Genomic DNA, 23551 nt, shown 5'->3' on the forward strand with positions numbered 1-23551 from the left:
TGTCCATGTCCACAGCTTCTGTCAAGCTCTTTTCTTCCTTTGGCACATTTAGTCTAGAAGTGGAAATAGCCTCTTACTGAAGGGTCATCCTCTCCTCATCTCTGCAAATAGTCCCTTCATTAAAATCTTTTCAGACTTGTATTTTTTCCTGCAAATCTGCTGGGACCTTGTCCTAATCATCCCCATAGTTAGGTGTTCTCTGCTCAACCATAACTTTCTATTCTTCACAATTCTAGTCACAATCCACCTTTTTCTAGGGCCTTCCCAGATTGTACCATTGTTATTTCCAAAAAATAGTGAATGGATGCATTTTATTTTGAGATATTTATGTACTAATGTACTTCTAATCTGCCCAGCTCTGTAATTAAATTAGATTATAATTATCTCAAGACAAAGGGCAGTAGATAGTATCTAATCTAAAGTGTTCCTTCTCTATATCCCTCCCAATAGGCTTTTATAAGATCTTGCATATTCTACATGTAGTAGAAATATTGACTGAAAAGCAACCAAGTCCCCATACTCAAATGGAACTGAAAGTTTGTTTCAAAGATCAAATGAGATATATATAAAGGGCCATTTAAGGAACTGAGGCAGGAAACTGACTTTGACAGAAAGTCAAGGTTTCTGCCATATAACTCACGAAGAGCAAAGCCCTAAGTAACTAGTAGTGCGACTGTAGACAAGCCACTCATAACGCTTGTCCTCCACACATGGAACTCTAGTGCAGTCTGGGTTCAATTGAATTCAATATGTGTTCATAGAGCACCTGGACTGTTTAAGGCACTTAGCTTAGATAAAAAAAGCTCTTAAGTCAAGGTTTTATTCTACCTGGTGGTGTTTTGAGTGAATTAGCCATCCTGAATGCTTTTACTGAACTCTTGAAGAAAAAAAAAAAAAGTGTCCCGGTTAGATGAGTCTGTGCAAGAGACTTAGGCATATCCAGATTGTTCTTTATTTATGTATTTACCCTTAGCAAAGAGCAAACAGAACTCTAACTAAATATGACCTCTAGTTAGATCTCCTTAGTTTCCATAAAAATCTTAGACATGTTCTCAATCCCAGGAAACATTGGTCCAGGAAGCTTTACTCAGAACTGATGATCTTGGGTGGGTGGAACAGGGTTGCTTGATCTCCAGTTCATACCACCCACAAGGCAAAAGGAAGGTAGCAGAGAATCTAGGATGGCTCTCTATGATCTTTTCCTGCTGGTGTTCATAAAAAGAAAGAAACAAACAAAAAGCAGTTTTTGAGTTGATTCTGATTTATGCTGACCGTTTGTGTTTCAGAGTAGAACTACACTCCACAGGGTTTTCGTTGGCTGTGATCTTCTGGATATAGATTGCCAGGCCTTTCTTCTGAGGCTCTTCAAACTGCCAACCTTTTAGTTAGTAGCTGAGTGGTTGACCATTTGCCCCACCCAGGGACTCCTGCTGATGTTCATATCCTTGTATAATTCTCTCCCTCTGAGTGTGAGTAGAAGCTGTGACTATCTTCTAATCAATAGAATGTGGCACAGGTAATGGATGGTACTCCTGTGACTGTATCACATTATGTAAGACTCTGTCTTTCTAGCAGCCTCACTCCAGAGATTCTCTCTCCCCCTACCTAGCTTGAAGAAGTTAGGAGCTCTGTTGTGAGGTCCACGTGGCAAGAAGCTAGGGGCAGCCTCTATGAGCTGAGGGTGGCCTCTGGCTGACAGCTAGCAAGAAGCAGGATGCTCATCCCTACAACCTCAAGGAAATGAATTCAGCTAACAACTTGCATGATCTGGGAGTGGATTTTCCCTCAGTTGAGCCTCCAGATCAGACCTCGGCTCCAGGTGCCATCTTGATTGCAGCCTTGTGAGGCCCAGAGCAGAGGACCCAGCTAAGCTGTACCTAGGCTCCCAACCCACAGAAACTGAGATAATAAACACAATTTTTTTTTAAATTTTTATTGTGCTTTAAGTGAAAGTTTACAAATCAAGTCAGTCTCTCATACAAAAATTTATATACACCTTGCTATATACTCCTAGTTGCTCTCCCCCTAATGAGACAGCACACTCCTTCTCTCCGCCCTCTATTTTTGTGTCAATTCAGCCAGCTTCTGATCCCCAGTGCCTTCTCATCTTCCCTCCAGACAGGAGCTGTCCACATAGTCTCATGTGTCTGCTTGATCCAAGAAGCTCGCTCCTCACCAGTATCATTTTTCTATCCTGTAGTACTACAAGGCAGTGGGTTTTTAGTACAGTCCAATCCCTGTCTGAAGAGCTGGCTTTGGGAATGATTCCTACCTTGGGCTAACAGAAGGTCTGGGGACCATGACCTCTGGGTTCCTTCTAGTCCTCAATCAGACCATTAAGTCTGGTCTTTTTATGAGAATTTGGGGTCTACATCCCACTGCTCTCCTGCTCCCTCAGGGGTTCTCTGTTGTGTTCCCTGTCACGGCAGTCATTGGTTATAGCCAGGCACCATCTAGTTCTTCTGGTCTCAGGATGATGTAGTCTCTGGTTTATGTGGCCCTTTCTGTCTCTTGGGTTCAAAATTACCTTGTGTCTTTGGTGTTCTTCATTTTCCTTTGCTCCAGGTGGGTTGAGACCAATTGATGCATCTTAGATAGCCACTTGCTAGCATTTAAGACCCCAGAAGCCACTCTCCAAAGTGGGATGCAGAATGTTTTCTTATTCCAATTGACCTAGATGTCCTCTGAAACCATGGTCCCCAAACCCCTGCCTCTGCTACGCTGGTCTTTGAAGCATTCAGTTTGTTCAGGAAACTTCTTTGCTTTTGGTTTAGTCCAGTTGTGCTGACCTCTCCTGTATTGTATGTTGTCTTTCCCTTTACCTAAAATAGTTCTTGTCTACTACCTAGTTAGTGAATACCCCTCTCCCTCCCTTCCTCCCCACTCTCATAACCATCAAAGAATATTTTCTTCTTTGTTTGAACTATTTCTTGAGTTCTTATAATAGTGGTCTCATATAATATTTGTTCTTTTGCAACTAATTTCACTCAGCACAATGCCTTCCAGATTCCTTCATGTTATGAAATGTTTCACAGATCCATCATTGTTCTTTTTTGATGCATAATATTCCATTGTGTGACTATACCATAATTTATTTATTCATTCATCCATTGATGGGCACCGTGATTGAGTTCATCTTTTTGCTACTGCAAAAAGTGCTGCAATAAACATGGGTGTGCATATATCTGTTCACTAAAGGCTCTTATGTCTCTAGGATATATTTCAAGGAGTGGGATTGCTGGATCATATGGTAGTTCTATTTCTAGCTTTTAAAGGAAGCTCCAAATCGATCTCCAAAGTGGTTGTACCATTTTACATTCCCACCAGCAGTGTATAAGTGTTCCAGTCTCTCCACAACCTCTCCAATATTTATTATTTTGCATTTTTTGGATTAATGCCAGCCTTGTTGGAGTGAGATGGAATCTCATTGTAGTTTTGATCTGCATTTCTCTAATAGCTAATGATCTTGAGCATTTCCTCATGTATCTGTTAGTTACCTGAATGTCTTCTTTAGTGAAGTGTCTGTTCATATCCTTTACCCATTTTTCAATTGCGTTATTTCTCTTTTTATAGTTGAGTTTTTGCAGTATCGTGTAGATTTTAGAGATCAGGCACTGATCGGAAATGTCATAGCTAAAAACTTTTTTCCAGTCTGTAGGTAATCTTTTTACTCTTTTGGTGAAGTCTTTGGATGAGCATAGGTGTTTGATTTTTAGGAGCTCCCAGTTATCTAGTTTCTCTTCTGGTGTTTGTGCATTGTTAGTAATGTTCTGTATACTGTTTATGGCATGTATTAGGGCTCCTAGCATTGTCCTTATATTTTCTTCCATGATCTTTTTTTGTTTTAGATTTTATTTTTATGCCTTTGGTCCATTTTCGGTTAGTTTTTGTGCACGATGTGAGGCATGAGTCTTGTTTCATTTTTTTGCAGATGGATATCTAGTTATGCCAGCACCATTTGTTAAAGAGACTGTCTTTTCCCCATTTAACTGACTTTGGGACTTTGTCAAATATCAGCTGCTCATATGTGGATGGATTTATGTCTGGATTCCCAATTCTGTTCCATTGGTCTATGTATCTGTTGTTGTACCAGTACCAGGCTGTTTCAACTACTGTGGTGGTATAATAGGTTCTAAAATCAGCTAGTGTGAGGCCTCCCACTTTGTTCTTCTTTTTCAGTAATGCTTTACTTATTCAGGGCCTATATATATTTCCTTTCTGTATGAAGTTGGTGATTTGTTTCTCCATCTCATTAAAAAATGTTGTTGGAATTTGGATTGGAATTGCATTGTATCTATAGATTGCTTTTGGTAGAATAGACATTTTTACAATGTTCAGTCTTCTATCCATGAGCAAGGTATGTTTTTCTACTTACGTAGGTCAAAAGTTGTTTTGAGCCTCTAAGTTTGTGGTAATTTGTTACTAAGCAATAGATAACTAATACGAGGAAGTAGGTATTTTATTTTATTCTATGCAATTTGCTATAAAGCTATTTACAATTGGAAAATGCATATTGAGTTCAAAAAAATTTTTTTTAAAGATTTTCAAGTCAACCTTTTAGCAAAAGAAGCAAAGAAGGAAATAATAATATCTTAACAAATATCCCTGGGTGGCACAAATGGTTTGCACTTAGCCACTAGCTGAAGGGTTGGTGGTTCGAACCCACTCAGAGGTGTCTTGGAAGAAAGGACTGGCAATCAGCTTCCATAAGATTACAGCCCACTGAAAACCCTACAGAGCACAGTTTTACTTTGCAATACATGGGATCACCATGAATTGGAATTGACTTGACGGTAATGAATTCATTTGTCTGGTTTTTCATTCCTTTCAGCGTGCAAACAGTTGTAAAAAAAAAAAAAAAAGTATTTTTCTATGTGGTTATAGCCTGATACACTACCAGTTGTTGTTGGCAGAGAAAGAAGACATCATTAAGTGTCCATTGATGAGGATTACACTGATTGCATTTGACTCCTTCCTTTCAGCCAGATTTAGTGCACTCGACCATTGTGAACTTTATTTCATATTTTGCCCCAGATATCATTATTGATCCTTCTAGTTTGATAACAGAAAGAATGACGAAAAGCAGATGGTTTGGCAAGTCTGAGCTCTGGAATCTTGTGAATTAGGTGTTGCCCCCGTACAGGCTTGAAGAGCTTCTATAGGCAGGCACTTGCCTCACTCTTCAGAGAGCCCAATATTCTCCCTGGTTAAGGCCCAGAGAGAGGACACTGAGCTTAAGCACTGAAGTTTAATGAGCCGGTAATGCAGCAGCAAGGAGTATTAGCTCCTAAGAGGCTGCAGTGGTTTCTACTTCATAGCACAAAATCGCTTAATAGGAACACATAAAGCTCTGCCTTCCTTTTCTTCGAGAGAATGTATAGAATATAGCAGAAAAGAGAACATGGGCTCAAATTCACAGAGGTTTTTTTTTTTTTCTCAAATATTATATCAAGGAATATAGCCATTTATCAATAGCCATGGTGTAGCTGATTGAAAACCAATACTGGTGAATTTTTTCAAATGTTGTTAAACTTAAAATATAGGAGATTGTTTTTAGCATTGCCATAGGAAATCTTTGAATGCTAGGTTGAAACCAGTGGTTCTCAGCTTTGGCTGCCCATTGGACTCTCCTGGGAAGTTTAAAAAATCCCAGTGCTCAGGTCACATCACAGAATGAGATGAGAATCTCTGGGGCTTAGTTGGAGGCACCAAGTTTTACAGCTCCCTGGGGGTACCAACCTGTCACTATCGAGTCAATTCCGACTCACAGCAACCCTATGGGACAGAGTAGAACTGCCCCATAGGTTTCCAGGGAACCCCTGGTGGATTCAAACTTCCTACCTTTTGGTTAGCAGCTCTAGCTCTTAATTGCTACACTACCAGGGTTTAGAGACTCTATATTTCACACTAACATTTTATCTGTGGTCATACATCTGATGACTTAAAGTAAAATGCAACTCAGGTGAAAATCAGGAAGTAAGAGCATACCCAAAAAACCCCAACAAAACCAAAAGAAAAAAACACCACCAACAGCTACAGACTTTGAATTTTTTTTCCCCCCAAAGATGCATTTGCTCTTTTATCAGACAGCTACTGAACACTTACTTTAATTCCTACACCAGCAAGGGGCTGGTATTTAGACAACAATAACCCGGTCCCTGACCACACAGAACTTTTAATTTGATGGCTGATATAAAGAAATAAGCAATTACAACTTAAATAGTTGTAGAAATGGTACTGAGGAACACATAGAGGGTTCGATAAGCACAGAGGAATGTGATGCAAATTGGGGCAGGGTTGTAAAAATGTATTAAATGAGTTGATATTTTAATGTGAGTCTCAAAAGAAAGGTGATTGACTCAGATGAAGAAGTCAAGGAAGAACACTATATGCTGAGGGAACAGCATGTGTGAAGACACAGGAACATGGAGTAGGTAGAACAATGCTCCCCATTCCTATGCCAACAAAAGATGTTCACATCCTAATCCCCAGGTGCTGTGAATATGTTACATTGCATGGCAAGGGAAAGTTAAGGTTGCAGATGAGTTAGATTTATTAATCAGATGATTTTAAGTAAGGGGAGGATCCTGGATTATCCAGGTGGGCTCAATGTGATCACAAACCCAAACTACACTCTTTGCTGTGGAGGTGATTCCAACAGAGTAGGATTGTCCCATAGGGCCTCCAAGAAGCAGCTGGTGGATTTAAACTGCTGATGTTTTGTTTAGCAGCCAAGCTCTTAACCACTGTGCCACCACTGTTCCATGTAATCATAAGTGTCCCTTAAAGAGGAAGAGGAAGGCAGAAAAGGAGGTCTGAGTCAGAGAGGAATTTGAAGGTGGAGGAAGGAGCCAGGAACTAAAAAGTGTAGGCAGCCTCTAGAAGCTGGAAATGGATTCTCTAGAGCCTCTAGAAGGAGTACAACTCTGTCAAAACCTTGATTTTAGACTTATGAACTCCAGAAGTGGAAGATAATAAATTTGTGTTGTTTGAAGCCACCAAATGTCAAAGAGTTTGTTATTGCAGCAAGAGTAAGCTAATACAGTCCCTCTGTCACGGAACTGCAAGGTTACTTATGTTTGGGAGAAAACGTTAGTGAGCTATTGAACAACTTTTGGCACAGGAGGAAATGAAGGATATTCATGTTTTAAGAAAAGCCACACTTGTTGTGGTGTTGATAATGGACTGAAATAGAAGTCAGCTGCAGAAGGGAGCTGGCCTTGAGACAGAGAGACCAAAGAGAAGCTTATGCAGTCTGTCGAGTGAGATTAATAATAAAAAGAGCAGTAATAGCTACTTTTTATTGAGTGCCTGTTTATGTGTAGCACTGTACTTTATACCTTAAATTCTAATCTTTAATCTTTAAAAGCTCCTAAAGGAAATGTTATCAGCCATATTTTAAAGGTGAGAAGAATGACGTTTGGAGAATTTAATAAAATTGTTAAAGGTTGCATAGCTAATTAGTGATTGTCTTAGTCATCTAGTGCTGCTATAATAGAATTACCTCAAGTGGATGGCTTTAACAAACAGAAATTTACTTTCTCATAGTTTAGGAGGCTAGAAGTTCAAATTCAGGGCACCAGCTCCAGGGGAAGGCTTTCTCTGTCAGCTCTGGGGGAAGGTCCTTGTCATCAATCTTCCCCTGGTCTAGAAGCTTCTCAGTGCAGGGACCCCAGGTCCAAAGGGCGTGTACTGCTCCTGGCGTTCCTTTCTTGGTGGTGAGAAGTCGCGCTCCTTTCTTGGTGATAAGAGGTCCCACTCTTCCCTGCTCAATTCTCCCTTTTATATCTCAGAAGAGATTGACTTAGGATACGACCTAATCCTAGAGATTGAGTCCTGCCTCATTAACATCATAGAGGTTAGGATTTACAACACGTGGAATAATCACATTAGATCACAAAATGGTGGCCAATAACACAATACTGGGAATCATGGCCTAGCCAAGTTGACACATATTTCTAGAGGGCACAATTCAATCCATGACAGTGATGAATTAGGTTTGGAGCTACATCTGTTGACCTATAAACCCCATGTTCTTTTCACTATCTCACTGTGCCTGAAAAGACAGAAGCAACTAACCTGAAAATGAGTGAGAATATTTCTAAAAGAGATAGAAATTAGGGCTCCTGAAAACAGTCTTCAATACCCTAGAAGTAACTGAGGGTTTCATAATAATAATATGATCCTAGGTCATAAAGGAAAACAAAGCTTGTTAAACACTGACTTCGTTTCTTTTTTATAAAACACTCAAACCCTTTACAGCTGTGCCAACAGCTTTTTATCTCATTTATCTTTCTTTTTTTTATTGTTGGTGAAAATATACACAACAAAACATACACCAACTCAATTTCTACATGTACAATAAAGTCACAATGAGTACATTCTTCAAATGGTGCAGCCATTCTCACCCTCCTTTTTCAATTTGTTCTTCCCTTATTGCCATAGCTCATTTTCCCCCTAAGCTTCCTATCTGAACATTAGAGTTGCTGTTGACAATTTGATCTTATAGAGTAAGTTTTTAAAAAGAGAAAAAAATCTCACAGTGGACTTTCTTTATTAGTTAAGCTAGACTTTGGTTTAAAGAAGGCTTCAGGGTATATTTTTAGTTTATGGAATCAGGATTAAAGATTATGTCTGAGCAGTAGTTTTGGGGTCTCATCCAGCCTCAATGGCTCCAGAAAGTCTGGATTCCATGGGAATTGAAATTCTGTTCTGCGTTTTCCCCCTTCCTGATCAGGATTCCTCTATAGAAACTCTGATCAAAACATTCAGTAATGGTAGTCGGTATGCAAACAATTTTAATCAAGGTGTGAAATATTTGCTGTAACTGAGAATCCCTAGGTTAGTGGGGTCTGATGGGTGAAAACTGAGCTGATACGAATCAATGTAGAGTGGGTGCCACTGGCTGTAATAGGAAAGAGGTGGAGTGTGACACCTAGCCAGAATCAAGGGATACGGCTTTCTGGGAGCATGTAAGAACTTTCCTGCATGACGATAAGAGATCAGGGTCAGGAAAGTTGATAGTTTCAATCAAACACCTACATTACTCTGAAGGAAGACCATGTATTTGGTGGACAAACTTCTGTAGTGCGTCATCAAAAATTCTGACATCGAAAAGTGTTCAGCAAACTCAAAAAAGCTGAGAAATACTAGACTATGTTTTGTTCATCTCTGTTTCCTCAGTATTTAACATGGCACCATGCTGACTACTTGTGAAACTGGGGAAATTATGGTTGCAGATGGAATTTGCTTTCCTGATCAGACCGGACCAGACCCTTGCCACCTATTTGATTCTGACTCATAGAGACACTATAGGACAGAGTAGAACTGCCCCATAGGGTTTCCAAGGATCGGCTGGTGGATTAGAACTGCCAACCTTTTTGGCTAGCAGTTGAGATCTTAACCACTGTGCCACCAGGGCTAATCAGAGAACCCTGAAATAAGGACATTATTCTGGATTATCCAGGTAGGCTCAATGTAATCACAAGGGTCTTTTAAAGTGGAAGAGGAAGTCAGAAGTAGAGGTCAGAATCAGAGAGATTTGAAGATGCAAGAAAGGGAAGGGAGCTAAAAAGTGCAGGTAGCCTCTAGAAGCTAGAAAAGGCAAAGAAATTGATTTGTAAAATCCTTGTACTCATAAAATGAATTATATTAAAGTACATTTTTCTTATAATTGTTACTGGTTTTTGGCTATATGCTTCTTCCAAGCTCTTAGCTCTAATCAAGTGTAACTCCAGTCCATTCATTAATGAAATCTAAGGAAAACCCTAATTCCTAGGTTGTACTAAGGTGCGCCTGACCCAAGCCATGGTATTTTCAATGGCATCATATGCATGTGAAAGCTGGACAATGAAGAAGGAAGACCGAAGAAGAATTGATGCCTTTGAATTGTGGTGTTGGCGAAGAATATTGAATATACCATGGACTGCCAAAAGAAGGAACAAATCTGTCTTGGAAGAAGTACAAACAGAATGCTCCTTAGAAGCAAGGATGGTGAGACTGCATCTTACACACTTTGGACATGTTGTCAGGAGGGATCAGTCCCTGGAGAATGACATCATGTTTGGCAGAGTACAGGGTCAGCGGAAAAGAGGGAGACCCTCAACGAGGTGGACTGACACAGTGGTTGCAACAATGAGCTCAAGCATAACCATGATTATAAGGATGGCTCAGGACTGGGCAGTGTTTCGCTCTGTTGTGCATAGGGTCGCTATGAGTCGGAACCGACTCGAAGACACCTAACAACAACAACAGCTATTAATTCATAGTGAATATTTCCTGAAGTAAGAGTGCCTTTGATCAGGCTGGAATATTTTCTTTTACATTCCAAAGAGGTTTTTAATAAATAGTATTTGTTACAATGGGACATGGCTTGTGTTATTACTATGGTATTGGGTTGGGTGTGATTTGGCTCACAAGGCCACAGTAATGTTGAATGTTTTCTATGGGCTAGTGCAAAGAGTTAAAAAAAAAAAAATCTGAAAGGAGAGAAAACAGCAGGTTGGATTTCACCACTGTGGTCTCAAAATTGAACACACACCAATGTAAGATGGACTGACAGACACAAGTTCCCCAGAAAGATAGAGAATGAAATCGATGAGCGGACTCTGAAAGTGCAGAGCAAAACAAAACAGTGCGGGCTGAAGAGTAGAGAAATGTCAATAGGTCAGAGGTTTAGAGATGTTGAATTGAAGAAAGATGGCAGACTCCCGAGACTGAGAAATTCTGCTCACTGATTGCATGAATCAATACAAGGGAGGCTGCTGAAATACCTCCTTCTGTGTGATTCTATAATACCTTTGTCTAAAACGGGGCTCATGTCAATTCCAAGACTGTTCATTGTTCAGAAACAAGTTTTAGAATCCAGCTTAGTTTCTTTAAGTATCTAAAATGTACATGGTTTCAAGGGTTGGATGTTCACTAGGAGTTTATTAAATGCTGAGCTTAATTGATTAATATGTCATTGTTTTTGGCTGTTGTTGAGTTGCTCTGTCTCGTGGTGATCCTTCGCACAGTGGGATCAACCATTGTGATCCCTAGGGTTTTCATTGGCTGATTTTCAGAAGTAGATTGGCAGGCCTTTCTTCCTAGTCTGTTTTAGCCTGGAAGCTTTGCTGAAACATTTAGCATCGTAGCAACACATAAGCTTCCACTGACAGACAGGTGTTGGCTGTGCATGAGACGCATTGGCTGGGAATCGAACCCAGGTCTCCCACGCGTGAAGGTGAGTATTCTACCACTGAAACACCGTTTCCCTCGATTCATTAGTATAGCTGCTGGCATTTAGTGCGATTGGATACATCTATAGTTTCTGAATTTGCAATTAAGTGGCCCTAAATGTTGATTCAGAGACTGGCTGTGTCAGAATCATCTTGAAAAAATATATAAAATATAGCTTTGTAGTTCCCACCCCTAGAAATTCTGATTCAATAAGTTCAGGGGCCCCCAGGTGTCTGTAAGTTTTATGAAATGCCTAGGAGGATTCTAGTTCAGGATCAGCAAACTTTTTCTGTAAAGGGCCAGATAGTAAGTATTTTAGGCTTTGCGGGTCTTAAGGTCTCTCTCTGTCCTGACCACTGAACTCTGCCATTGTAGTGCAAAAGCAAGCCATAGGCAACAGGCAAACAAATGAGCATGGCTGTGTCAAATAAAACTTTATGTACAAAAACAGGCAGCAGGCAGGCTGGGCTTGGCTCATAGCCATAGTTTATCAACCCATGTTCTTATGCACAGCCAGGGTTGTTAATCCCAGCAATATTTCATTTCCTTTCGCAGTTAGAATGACAACCAAGCCAAACTTCACTTTTCTTTGATTTGAAGATATCTCCAGAAATGGGAAACACTGATGTTTAACAACACGTGAATCGACCGGATGGCAATGGGTGTGGTTTGGTTTTTTGGTTTAATCTTTCTCAACTCCTGCAGAAAGCAAGGTCTTGTTAGTGTCACATTTAGACCAAATGGCATTTTATATTATTACAATCTATGGTCTTCCATGAGGAAATATCCCAAAAGCATTTTTTGCCTTCAAAGCTTTCTTACTTCTCTCTCCTTTGATTCATGTATCAATTAAATTGCTTCTCTTTCCCTATCGTGGAACCAGAGGACAGAAGGACTGGAAGTGCTCCTGCCAAGCTCTTTCCCGTAGGGCAGTGGAGTGGAAATCTTCCACCATCTATGGAGACACAAGGACTTTGATAACAAGCATGCTCCCTCCAAACGCTGTGGATTTACTTCTCTTTCCCCAAGGATAGTGTAAAGATCAAACTTTAGCAAAGCGCCTATTCAGTTATGAGTTTAGAATTACTGAATTCGGACAAATTAATGAGGTTTTATTATTTATAAAGGATCCATGATTTTTCTATATAAAGTTAGAAATGACGTTAAGATGAGGCAATCACAGGTGTCTTATCTATAGAAATGTCTTCAATCCTGCAAAATTTTGTACTTTAAAGACTGAAAGAAGAGTGAAGATATAAAACTAGTTTCCTTGTTCAGAATAGTATCACTTGTCCTCTTGTTTTTTTTTGACCATATCATCTCAGTGCCGGTCACAAGATAGCATGTCTTAATCTGCTGGGTAAAACAATGCATTTAGTAGCTAGGGCATAGATTGATACTTAAAGAGGCATACTGATTCAACTGGTAAGTTCTTAATTTTATTTCTTTTCTCTGTTAGAATATAGTTTCTTTTCCCTGCATTTGTCACTAATGCTTACACACCTTAGATTCCTTTTGAAAAATCTAAAAGAAAAGTTAATGGTGGGACTAGGGGATTAATACAAGTATGTATGTGGTGAGCACGCAGTTGTTGCAAAGCAGCTTAGTCTGAGCGAAATCCATATTTATACATCTTTCCATGTATTACATGAGGTAAAGTGTATGTACCAAACCAAACCAAACCAAACCTGTTGCCATTGAGTTGATTCCGACTCATAGTAACCCTATAAGACAGAATAGAACTGCCTCATAGGGTTTCCAAGGAGCAGCTGGTGGATTCGAACTGCTGATCTTTTGGTTAGCAGCCTAAGCTCTTAACCACTGTGCCACCAGGGCTCCAACTACGGGATTTTGGAATGGTATACTATTATACAATTTTCAGATAGTCCTTCCAGAGTTGGCTATTGTCTTAAAATGTCTGTGGTGGAAATCAAGGAGCTCTGGTGGTACAATGGTTAAGTGCTTGGCGGCTAACTGAAAGGTCAGTAGCTTGAATCCACCAATCACTCCACGGGACAAAGATGGGGCAGTCTGCTTCTGTAAAGTTTAACATGTTGCTGTTGAGTTGATCCAGACTCATAGCAACCCTATAGGACAGAGTAGAACTGCCCCTTAGGGACCAAAGGCTATAATCTTTAAGGAAGCAGACTGCCACGTCTTTCTCCTGGGAAGCGGCTAACCTTTTGGTTAGCAGCCAAGTGCCTAACCACTGTGTCACCAGAAAACCCTATGGGGGCAGTTCTCCTCTTTCCTATAGGTTTGCTATCAGTCGGAATTGACTCATTGGCAACAGGATGGGCAAGAGGCAGGCCATCTGTGTGAGCATTAGTCTTCACAAAGCTGTTGTGTGATTATATACAGGGACTGATGTGCTTCACTCATTAGTACATTCATGAAACAGCAAGAACCAGCATTTCCCTGGTCTTTGTAAGCAATGTGCTAGAGATGTTCAGGACAAGGAGGTGAAGAAGGCATGATTTCAGGAGTAAGGGACCTGACCTGGATTAGTAGTGATAGAAATAAAATGCAGTGATTGGAATAAGGGGTAAGGAGATAAGATAGGAGAGCTTAGAAAAACAACAGTGACAATTTCATGTGTAAGGAACTTCTCTCCAATATGCCAAATCTGTATTAATTGCTTAACAGACTTAAACTCTTTCTGTCCTTAATACTATGCAGGGTCTATTATTACTCCCATTGACAGGAAGGTTAAATTACCACCCTTATAGAGCTTTTGGATCCCTAGTGGCGCAGTGGTTAAGAGCTTGGCTGCTAACCAAAAGGTGGGCAGTTTGAATCTACCATCTGTCCCTTAGAAACCCTATGAGGCCATTTTACTCTGTCCCATAGGGTCACTATGAGTTGGAATTGACTTGGCGGCAATGGGTTTTATAGAGCTCATAAGGAGTCATGGTAGCTCAATGGTTAGTGCTCAGCTGTTACCTAGAAGGTTAGCGGTTCAGCTCCCCCCCTCCACCGACTCCATAGGAGAAAGACCTGGTGATCTGCTCCTGTAAAGATTACAGCCAAGATAACACTGTGGGGGCCTTTCTACTCTCTGCCATGAGGTCCTTATGAGTAGGAATCAACTCCACAGCAACCCACAACAACAACATAGAGCCTTCGACTGTCAGAGCTGTAATTCGAATTCAATGTTTAATGCCAGAGTACACTCTCTTTACCATTAATCTCTCAGGAAGCTGTTGCCCTACCACATTTTGGATCAACAGAAAAATGTTGCCACTGGTGTTTTAAGAGTTACTGCCTCAAAAAAAGTGACAACATAAGGGGCTGTAGTCAGGAAGCAGAAAGAGTGTGGATTGACCATAAGACCTAGCTCAGGTAAGCTTGCATTTACATATGTATCTGTGGGAATATTGCTTACCCTCTCTGAGCCTCATTTTTCTCAGGTGTAAAATGACGTTAATTATATAACTTACAGTATTATCAAGAGAATTAAATGAGGTCAGTACTGGTGTAGAATAGACGCTCAGTGAAAACTACTCTGTTTTGATGATGATTAAGATGAGATGTGCTGGGTTGACTTCATCTTCCAGAATTACTCTGCCATTTGATTCTATATTAGAGAATGATTGGTGATCATTGCTCATCAGTTTTTCTATAGGATGCTTATTCTTTTGATTGAAGGCCATAGAAGTTGTGAACTAAGAACAAAACTAACAAATCTGAAAGGAAAGAAAATTCAACAAATACTTATTGAGTAACCTAACTCAGCAGTGATTTTTTTTTGTAGCAGAGATAGAGCATAAAAAACATAATTTACATCTCATTTCAAATCATAACCATACTTCGCAGTGTTTAGAGAACAGAATCCTTTTGAGTGCTTCACTAAAATATCTGAAACTCCCAGGTCTGAGTTCAAATTATGATCTTCCTGTTGCGTATTTATTAGCTGTCAGACCCTGGAAAGTGTTTAACCATCAAATGTCTCTTTGCTTCATCAAACAAAACAACGTTGTTAGTTCTCAAGTGGGTGATGACTATGAAGTGTATAGCATAGAGTTGTTGGTAGCTGCTGTTGAGCTGGCTCTGACTCAAGGCAACCTTATGCATAACAGAATAAAACATTGCACAGTCCTGCTCCATCTTCATAACTGTTGGTATATTTGAGCCCATCTTCCAACGTATATTGGGTGATACTCTGTTGTGATCCATAAGGTTTTCGTTGACAGATTTTCAGAAGTAGCTTGCCAAACCTTTCTTCCTAGTCTTAGTTTGTAAGCTTTGCTGAAGCCTGTCTACCATGGGTGACCCTGCTGGTATTTAAACTACTGGGTGGCATACTTTCCAGCATCAATAGCAACATGCAAGCCACTACAGTATGACAGAATGACAGATGAGTGGTGGTGTGTATAGTACCAGGCACTTAACTTGCATTCAATAGTAACAGCCTTCTTTCCTGTCACCTCAAAAATAAAATGCAAAATGCAGTAACTAAAAGTTTTCTTTCTTCTTTTCACAGAAAGAAGTTTCAAAGTCAGGGTCTCTTGTTTGCCGTATTGATCTTGAAATAACTCTCAAAATGTTGGTGGTCGAAGCACCTTAGTTGGGAGTTTCGCTTACGGTTTTTATAATTTTTAGGAAAGGAACACATTTCGCAGACAGGAAGAAATGCCTCTTATAGCTGGTAGGTCTGCTGTCCCATATGGAAAGGCACTGCTCTTGCACCCAAAGCAAACTTCTAGGGCCATCTTTGTGGCTCAGAGATGGATCCACTAGCCAGTGACAGGCTGCCAAGAAAGCTGAGACTGAAGGAGCTACATTCAGCTTCTTCCAACCCTGGAAAGTGGTCGACCCAGCCCAAGCATGTTGTGGGTGTTTTATTAAAAGGGTTGACTTGGGGAATGTTGTGTTTGCCATGCAGTGTCATGCCTCGAAGCCGTGGTTTCCAGCCTTTATTTATCTGCCTAATTGTTGCTATGGAAATTCAATATTTAAAGAGGTAATTATTGCTGATCTTGTTGCATGTGTCCATTTCTGATGTCCAGCTGTTAGCTCTTTATCTCCGGTCTAGCAGATTAATTACTGCTATTGATTACTTCGAGCTTCTCTCTTCACACCTGCAGCCTGTGTAATTAGCTGGTGGCCTCCTCTGAAAATGAGGAGCAGTTTCATCCTGGCACTTTGCCATTTCCCAGCCATGTGCACCGCACTGATGAACAAAAGCAGATCTATTTTAAATAGAGATATCTGGGTAATGAACTCTTTGTGTTTTTGAACTATCCGTGGATAATTCAAATTACCCTCTGTTAGCAAATATTGTACCTCATTTGATGACTATCTGCAAAGAAAAAAATTCCAAAACTCTAGTTTTTATTCCCATTTCCACCTTGCAGAAATTTGCTCCTGTGTGTGGTTTAAAAAAAAGAAAAAAAAAAATCAAAACAACTTTCTAACTCTGCTGCCGAGGGTATTGGGGTACTGAAATAGGTTTCCTAATGGAGCCCAGTGGAAGCCGCGGAGTTTGCACTCTGAATATTGCAGACGTCCAGGTATCAATGTTCTTCCTTTTCATTAGATTCACACTCCTATTCTCAGAGGCGAATCACCATTCTTGGGAGGCATTTCTAAGCATTGGGAGGAAAAAGGTTCCTATTAAAAACATAATTTAGGCAGAAATATAGGAGAGAGGTTGGAGGAGTCTTTCATTTTTCTTCCCAACTTTATTTCAGTTAGTAAGGATTTTTTTCATCATGCCTGCTCATTGGAAACCAACCCGGGTATTGCCAAACATTGAAATCCAGACTTGCGCCTCCAGGGTCCTGTTATACCACTTTCTCATCTGTCGTGTGTTACTGCCTATTCACTCAGGAAATACAAGTTGGTTGTAGAATTGGGAGTGGACTTCCCAAGTAATGACATGCAATGATTACTAACGTGGCCAGCTGTTCTTTTCCATGCCAACAGGGTCCCACAAATGTTCCCTTCAGCTATTTAACTGGTGTTGAGTTATTATACTAAGGGTTATTGCTTATTGGAGGAAAAACTAAAGTGCTTTCCCCCTGCCCATGGCATGCATCTGACAGCTTTCATTTGAAGCTTAAAGTGCATAAGTATGTCCCAAAGCCCACTTGGCATGTGGAAGGAAAAAGTCCAGAAAGCCATCACTTGTCACAATAAGGAAAGTATCATTCCACTTATCTGCAGTACAAATGTGTTCGCTTGGATCATTGCAATGTGGGAATGCATTGTCAGCAATGAGACGGCCTCTGTAGAAGCAAAGGAAGAGCACCTCCTGAGGTCTTGGAAGTCAAGTGGGAGAGGAGCGTAGAGCTATAAAGAAGAAAGAGTAGGAGCATTCACTCATCAACTCAACAAAGCTTTGGGGCATCACATGGAGAGGCTGAACACCGGCCCTCAGACCAGAAGGTCCCCAGCTGGAATCTCATCATTTCTACTGTTTCTAGATTAAAATCTAAATTGTGTGCTGCCATTTGGAGGCCTTCTGGGCAGGGTCTTTCAGAGTCACCAGTTATTAGGAATGCCTCCTATTATCGCAACCCTAAAAGCTATTTGAACAGCAGCCTAATGTGATTGTGATTTCCAAGGACCATTTGCTGTTATTGCAGTTCTGCTCAGATGTGAATAGGAGCATCTAACCAGAGTTGCCTTCTCATCGCATGGAGAGGAGGATCGGAGGCACCAGGGAAACAGCTAGCTGACCATAAATGTAAATTCGCCCAAAATAAACAATCCTCTGTTTTCCTCGTTTGGGCAAGGTCATCCCTAATTCTGGCAAATAACGTTCTTTCCCTTATAAGGGTAAACTTTGGAAATTCACACGAAGGATAATTTCAACTCAACTGAAAATACAGAAATACTGTTTTAAAAAGGTAAAATAAAGTGATAGTAAAATACAAAGTGATAGTCTTATATGTTGTTATTGGGTGCTGTCAAGTCGATTCTGACTCATAGCAACCCCATGTGACAGAGTAGAACTGCCCTAAAGGGTTTTCTAGGCTGTCATCTTTACAGGAGCAGATCACCAGGTCTTTCTCCCGTGAAGCTGCTGGGTGGGTTCAAACCACCAATCTTTTTGTTAGCAGCCTGACGCTTAACAATTGAGCCATTAGGGCTCCTTTAGTTTTATATACTAGTCCACATTTCAGGATTATTTGATGCTTTTCAAATATCAGGAATGTATACATTCTTTGAAAACCACTACAAAATTAAATATGCTTAATCTTACGAATATCTGAGGCTGAGCACAGTGTATATGTCATAGTTAGACACATTGTAGCTCTTTTTGGTATATGGAGCTGTTTCAGCTTTAAAAATGAAAAGTCTATCTAGAGAAGTTTTGTAAACCTGGTTTTTAAAACCAGGTAAATTTTTAAAAAATCATGATGAAGTCTAGCTATTTTTGTTGTTGTTGTGTTTAAAGTTACTGGAAGTATTTAAATCTACTCTATTATACTATCATAAAAGATGTATTAAAAAGCTAAGTGAAATGAGAGCTAAGGGATTATCTAATGAATGATAAAAATACTATAGCTGATAAAAGAAGTGCTTATTATATACCAGACACTGCTAAGTGCTTTGAATATATCATCTGTTTTAATCCTCACAGTAAATCTATATGCTAACCGGTTGCTGTTGAGTTGACTCTGACTTATGGTGACCCCATGTGCCTCAGAGGAGAACTGTGCTCCATGGGTGTTTGATGGCTAATTAGTCATAAGTGATCACCAGGCCTTTCTTCTGTGCTTTTGAGTGGACTCGAACTTCCAAACTTTGGTTAGCAGCTGAGCACATTAACCATTTTCGCATCACCCAGGGACTCCAACCTATATGCTTGATGCTACTATTCTCTGGATTTTACAGATAAGAAAACTGAAGCTGAGAAGTTACACAACTTGATTATGGTCAAAACTAATAAGTGACATCATTTCATTGATGTAGATCCTTTAATATTTAGGTTAACCAAATAAATAGCCACTCATAATCTTGGTTTCTTTGGGCCCAACTAAAATTATGTAAATCTTAGGCTAACGTTTTGTGTATTCTTTACTTGTTGTTACCTCTTCTCATTAGAAGCAGTTGTGTTAGGAGATCCAAGGCCTTGTTAACTTGCCAAGGAGGAAAAAGCCCACACTTCAAGAACTGTGGGGAAGGAGCAGCACTGGACATTTGTGTGATTGTTGACTGACCCTGGTCATGAGAACACTCAGTGACTGTCATGAGTTCTCCTGTCGGGATGCTTTTTTGCTGGAAGAATCACAAATTATTATTGATTCTCTTAGTGGAAATGCAGGGGAAAATCTCCCGCCTCCCAAGTTGTGCTACTGTTTCTTTCTTGATGTGTACAAGTATTCTTGTTTCAATTTGATGCCTGAAACGTTAATTTTCCAAAGAAACAATCAGAATAACTACTGACTCGCCCTATGTTTATGTATAACACATGTATAGAATACATTTCTCTTTTTATATATGTATTTTGTTATAGATATGTGTGTATTGCTATTGCACACACACGTGTGCACACATGCAAATGCATGGGCACACGCATGCACACCCAGACACGCACTCCTGCTGCTCCATGTATTGTTTCTAAGGTGTTTGTGGGCAAGGACCTTTGGGAGAATGAAGGGCAGAGTCTTCTCGGAGCCAGTACGTGTCTAAGTATCTTCAGAAGCTGTGGAAGCATCTTCATTTTTCCAATCATAGATCACTCTTCAGAGGGGATTTTTTTTTTAATCATCTGTAGCACACATCTGATAGCCTTCCAGAAATTCCCTTGTGAACACAAAGTCGGATTTTTCTGACCCTAATGCTTTTTTCTGTCTAGGTTTAACAACGTCCCCTGCCTAGCATCATCTCTCTCCCTAATGAGCTGAAACTGCAATAGTGAGAGCTTACACAGATAAACGGACTCAAACCTTGGTTTGATGATTTTTGCTTAAGATGTTCAATTAATTCTCTTTTGCCACAAGGTAATTTATGACTTTGTATTTATTCAAAAAGTGTTGAACATACAAAGCAGTAGGAGACAAAGTCATGAATTATTCTACCTTCCTTCATGTGCTCATCATGGGTTCACTCCAGTAAGGACGGAAGGGAAACAAGAGAGAAATGTGTTTGATGTAAGATATGTGGATATTTTCTTGTCATATCAGGCAACTTTTAACTGGTATATACACATACTCAGGCCCTGTAGGAGATGCTCATTAGTTCAATAAATGTGGGCTTATAAAATTCTGTTAAAATTTTCTTTATTCACTCAGTAAATGGTTCTTTTTTGTTGATTGTTTCTTTTCTGTCTCTTCCACCCTCACTCTCTCCCTTCCTTCCTCCCTCCCTGCATCCCTCTCTCTATGTCCTTTCTCTCTGTCTCTCTGTCTCCTTGGCTCCCTGGCTCCTTGTCTCTCTATTTCCATGTCTCCCTGTCTCTCTGTTTCTCTTTCCTTCCTTGGAGATGCGACTTGGTTTAGTGTGGCCGCAAAACATGTTTCTCTGTGGTGAATAATGACAGGCAGCTTGATAAAGCTGTGATACATCAACAGATATTATGATCTGCTTTTCTATGGCAAACAAAGCTTCCTAATTGATCTGTACCATTTGCAAAAGCAGAGGAAGATCTGAGAGTTTTAAAGTCATTTGCAGCCCCATGCCACACTCGGCGCGTTTTTAATGAGCTTGTCTAGATCTACAGGTAGTGGAAGTTTTCTCTGCTGATGTTCAGGGCAACTTGTCAAGGCATCCTGCAGGGAAGCCTGTTCAGAGAAGGTCAGCCAGGGAATCAAATTGCATTCGGTGATGCTATGGTACATAATTGACTTCCCTCTGTCTCTGAAAAGTGATAGAAGGCAAGGCTGAGGGGAAGCTGTCCCTTCTCAATTCCCTCTCCCTCTTTCTCATTTTATTAAAACTGCTTTGACCACCCCTCCTTCTACCATTTCTCTCTCCTGCTTGTATTTTTGCAACTAAACCCCTCCTTGCCACCTATCTTACTTTTGGTGCAGAATTAAGAATAGGAAATATTTCTTATAATAAATAGCTCCAAGTTTCCAGACTGCTCTGTTTTATAGGCTTTATTTGTTTCATCTGTTTTTTTAAGGGCAAGCAAAAATTGTGTCCCTCTCCCCAGCACTACAGCAAATTTTACTGTGTGTGACAACTTCATCTTGCTATGTCACAAAAGACGGTCCTGTTCTGTGGGATTCTTTGCTGGGATGTTTTTTGCTGTCTCCAATCCCGTTCTTTGTTAGACTAAATATATCCATCCACCAATCTCAACAGACTTTTTTTTTTTTTTACCCCGTAATCAATAACAGTGAACAAACTATGCATTATTCGCCAAAGTTATAGACCTTCGGTTATTTCCGCTTATACCAATGGGAAAAATACTTGAAATGGGTGTATACCACTCAACTCAAAGTAAACTTTGCTTTTATTACGGTATGAGGAAAAGTAATTACTACAGCCCATTTCTTTTGTTGCCTTTTGTATGTAGTTCTAGGTACCGGCTGGTGCCCTGGTAGCCTCACTGGTTAAGAGCTCGATTGCTAACCAAAAAGGTCAGCAGTTTGAATCCATTGGCCACTCCTTGGAAACCCTTTGGGAGCAATTCTACTCTGTCCTATAGGGCGCTATGAGTCAAAATCGGCTGGACAGCAATGGGAATAGGTTTAGGCATCTACTATATTAGTCAGTATTCCATGAAGTTGCCTCATTCTATTAGAAAAGTTCAGAAAGTAAAATTGTATTGAATCCATTATAGAATCAACTGCTCTAACAAGATGACAAGATTGGTGGAAAGCAGAGGCAAGAGAAGGGAGCAAATACACAAAGATATTTCAAGGAATTGATTTTTTTTTTTTTTTTAGGGGATGGATGGGAGATCAGGAAAGTTTGTTATGGTTTGATCTGTGTTCCCAAAAATATATATGGGAAACCTAACCCCCATACCTGTGGATGTAATTCCATTTGGAACAGAATATTCTTTGTTATGTTAATAAGGTCTTAAACTAATCACCTTTGAGATATTAAAAAAAGAGTAGGCACAGAGACCAAAACCAAACCAAACCCATTGCCATGGAGTTGATTCCGACTCATTACGCCCCTATAGGACAGAGTAGAACTGCTCCTTAGGGTTTCCAAGGAGCAGCTTGTGGATTTGAACTGCCGACTCTTGGTTAGCAACCATAGCTCTTAACCACTGCGCCGCCAGGGCTCCAGCACAGAGATTAGCAAGCGCAAATGGCAGAAAGATAGGTGCTGCATGGAGTTTCCCCGAGAATCCGAGGAACAGAAGCTGAAAGAGACAAAGACTTTGTCCCACAGCCGACAAAGAGAGAACCTTCTCCTAGAGTCAGTGTGCCGAATTTGGACTTCCCAGCCTCTTGCACTGTGAGAAAATAAATCTCTGTTCCTTAAAACAACCCAATTACAGTATTTCTGTTACAGCAGCACCATCAAACTAAGCTTCTAAGGCTGTTTGCATGGCTGTGTTTACAGAAAGGCTGGGCATTGTTCTTGCTGATCTGCCTTTATCTTGCCCTCTTTCATCGGAACTTCTAGAAAGAGAGCTTCCCTCAGTGTTCAGAGGAGGCCAGACCAGAGCATCATTTAGAGATGTCAGCGCTGTCTGCAGTGAAAAGGGAAGTGAAAGAACAGGAATCGTAGGATTGTAAGCATGAGTATGTCCTATATCATTGGAGCAAGCCAGGGGAAGAATGTCTCCTATCGTCTCCTGTCTCTATAGTCTCAAGAAGTAGGGAATAAAGGAGAGGTACACTGATAAACTCTTGGAAGTCAACAACATGTCTGAGAATATAGCTCAACAGCCTTGATTATCTGAATGTTTAAAGGGTTTGGCTTTATTGAGAGATCATTTTATGAAGAAAATGGTGACAAAGGAACAGCAGACACTGTGTTTTTACCAGAGGTCCCCTGAGAGATGTGTGTGTGGCTGTGTTTCTTTGGACTGGATTGTTCTCTGGTGGGTGGAACAGCAGGAGATGGACTTGCAGACTCTGTATGTTTAGAATATGCTTGCAGAGCAAGGACCCCTTGAGCCATTTCTCTCGGCAGTTCACTTCTCTCTACCTTTACCTTTCCATAACCTGACTGTGTTAGGTATTACCATTTAAATGTCTTTTTAAGACTTGGTAATATTAAAAAATAAATTTGCCACCTAGGAACTTAGGAAGTTAAATGCCTATTACCAGACGTGGCAAACTTTCATGGACTGGTATATTGGATGAGTCTTTATTACTTTGACTAGCATGATTCAGCATGGTCACATTTAATGTGGGTCAGGCATGTGCTCTCCAAGGACATTAAAGCTACTCATTCTGATGAGGCTTCT

The sequence above is a fragment of the Elephas maximus genome, chromosome 1, assembly GCF_024166365.1.
Source record: "Elephas maximus indicus isolate mEleMax1 chromosome 1, mEleMax1 primary haplotype, whole genome shotgun sequence".
NCBI classification, from domain to species: domain Eukaryota; kingdom Metazoa; phylum Chordata; class Mammalia; order Proboscidea; family Elephantidae; genus Elephas; species Elephas maximus.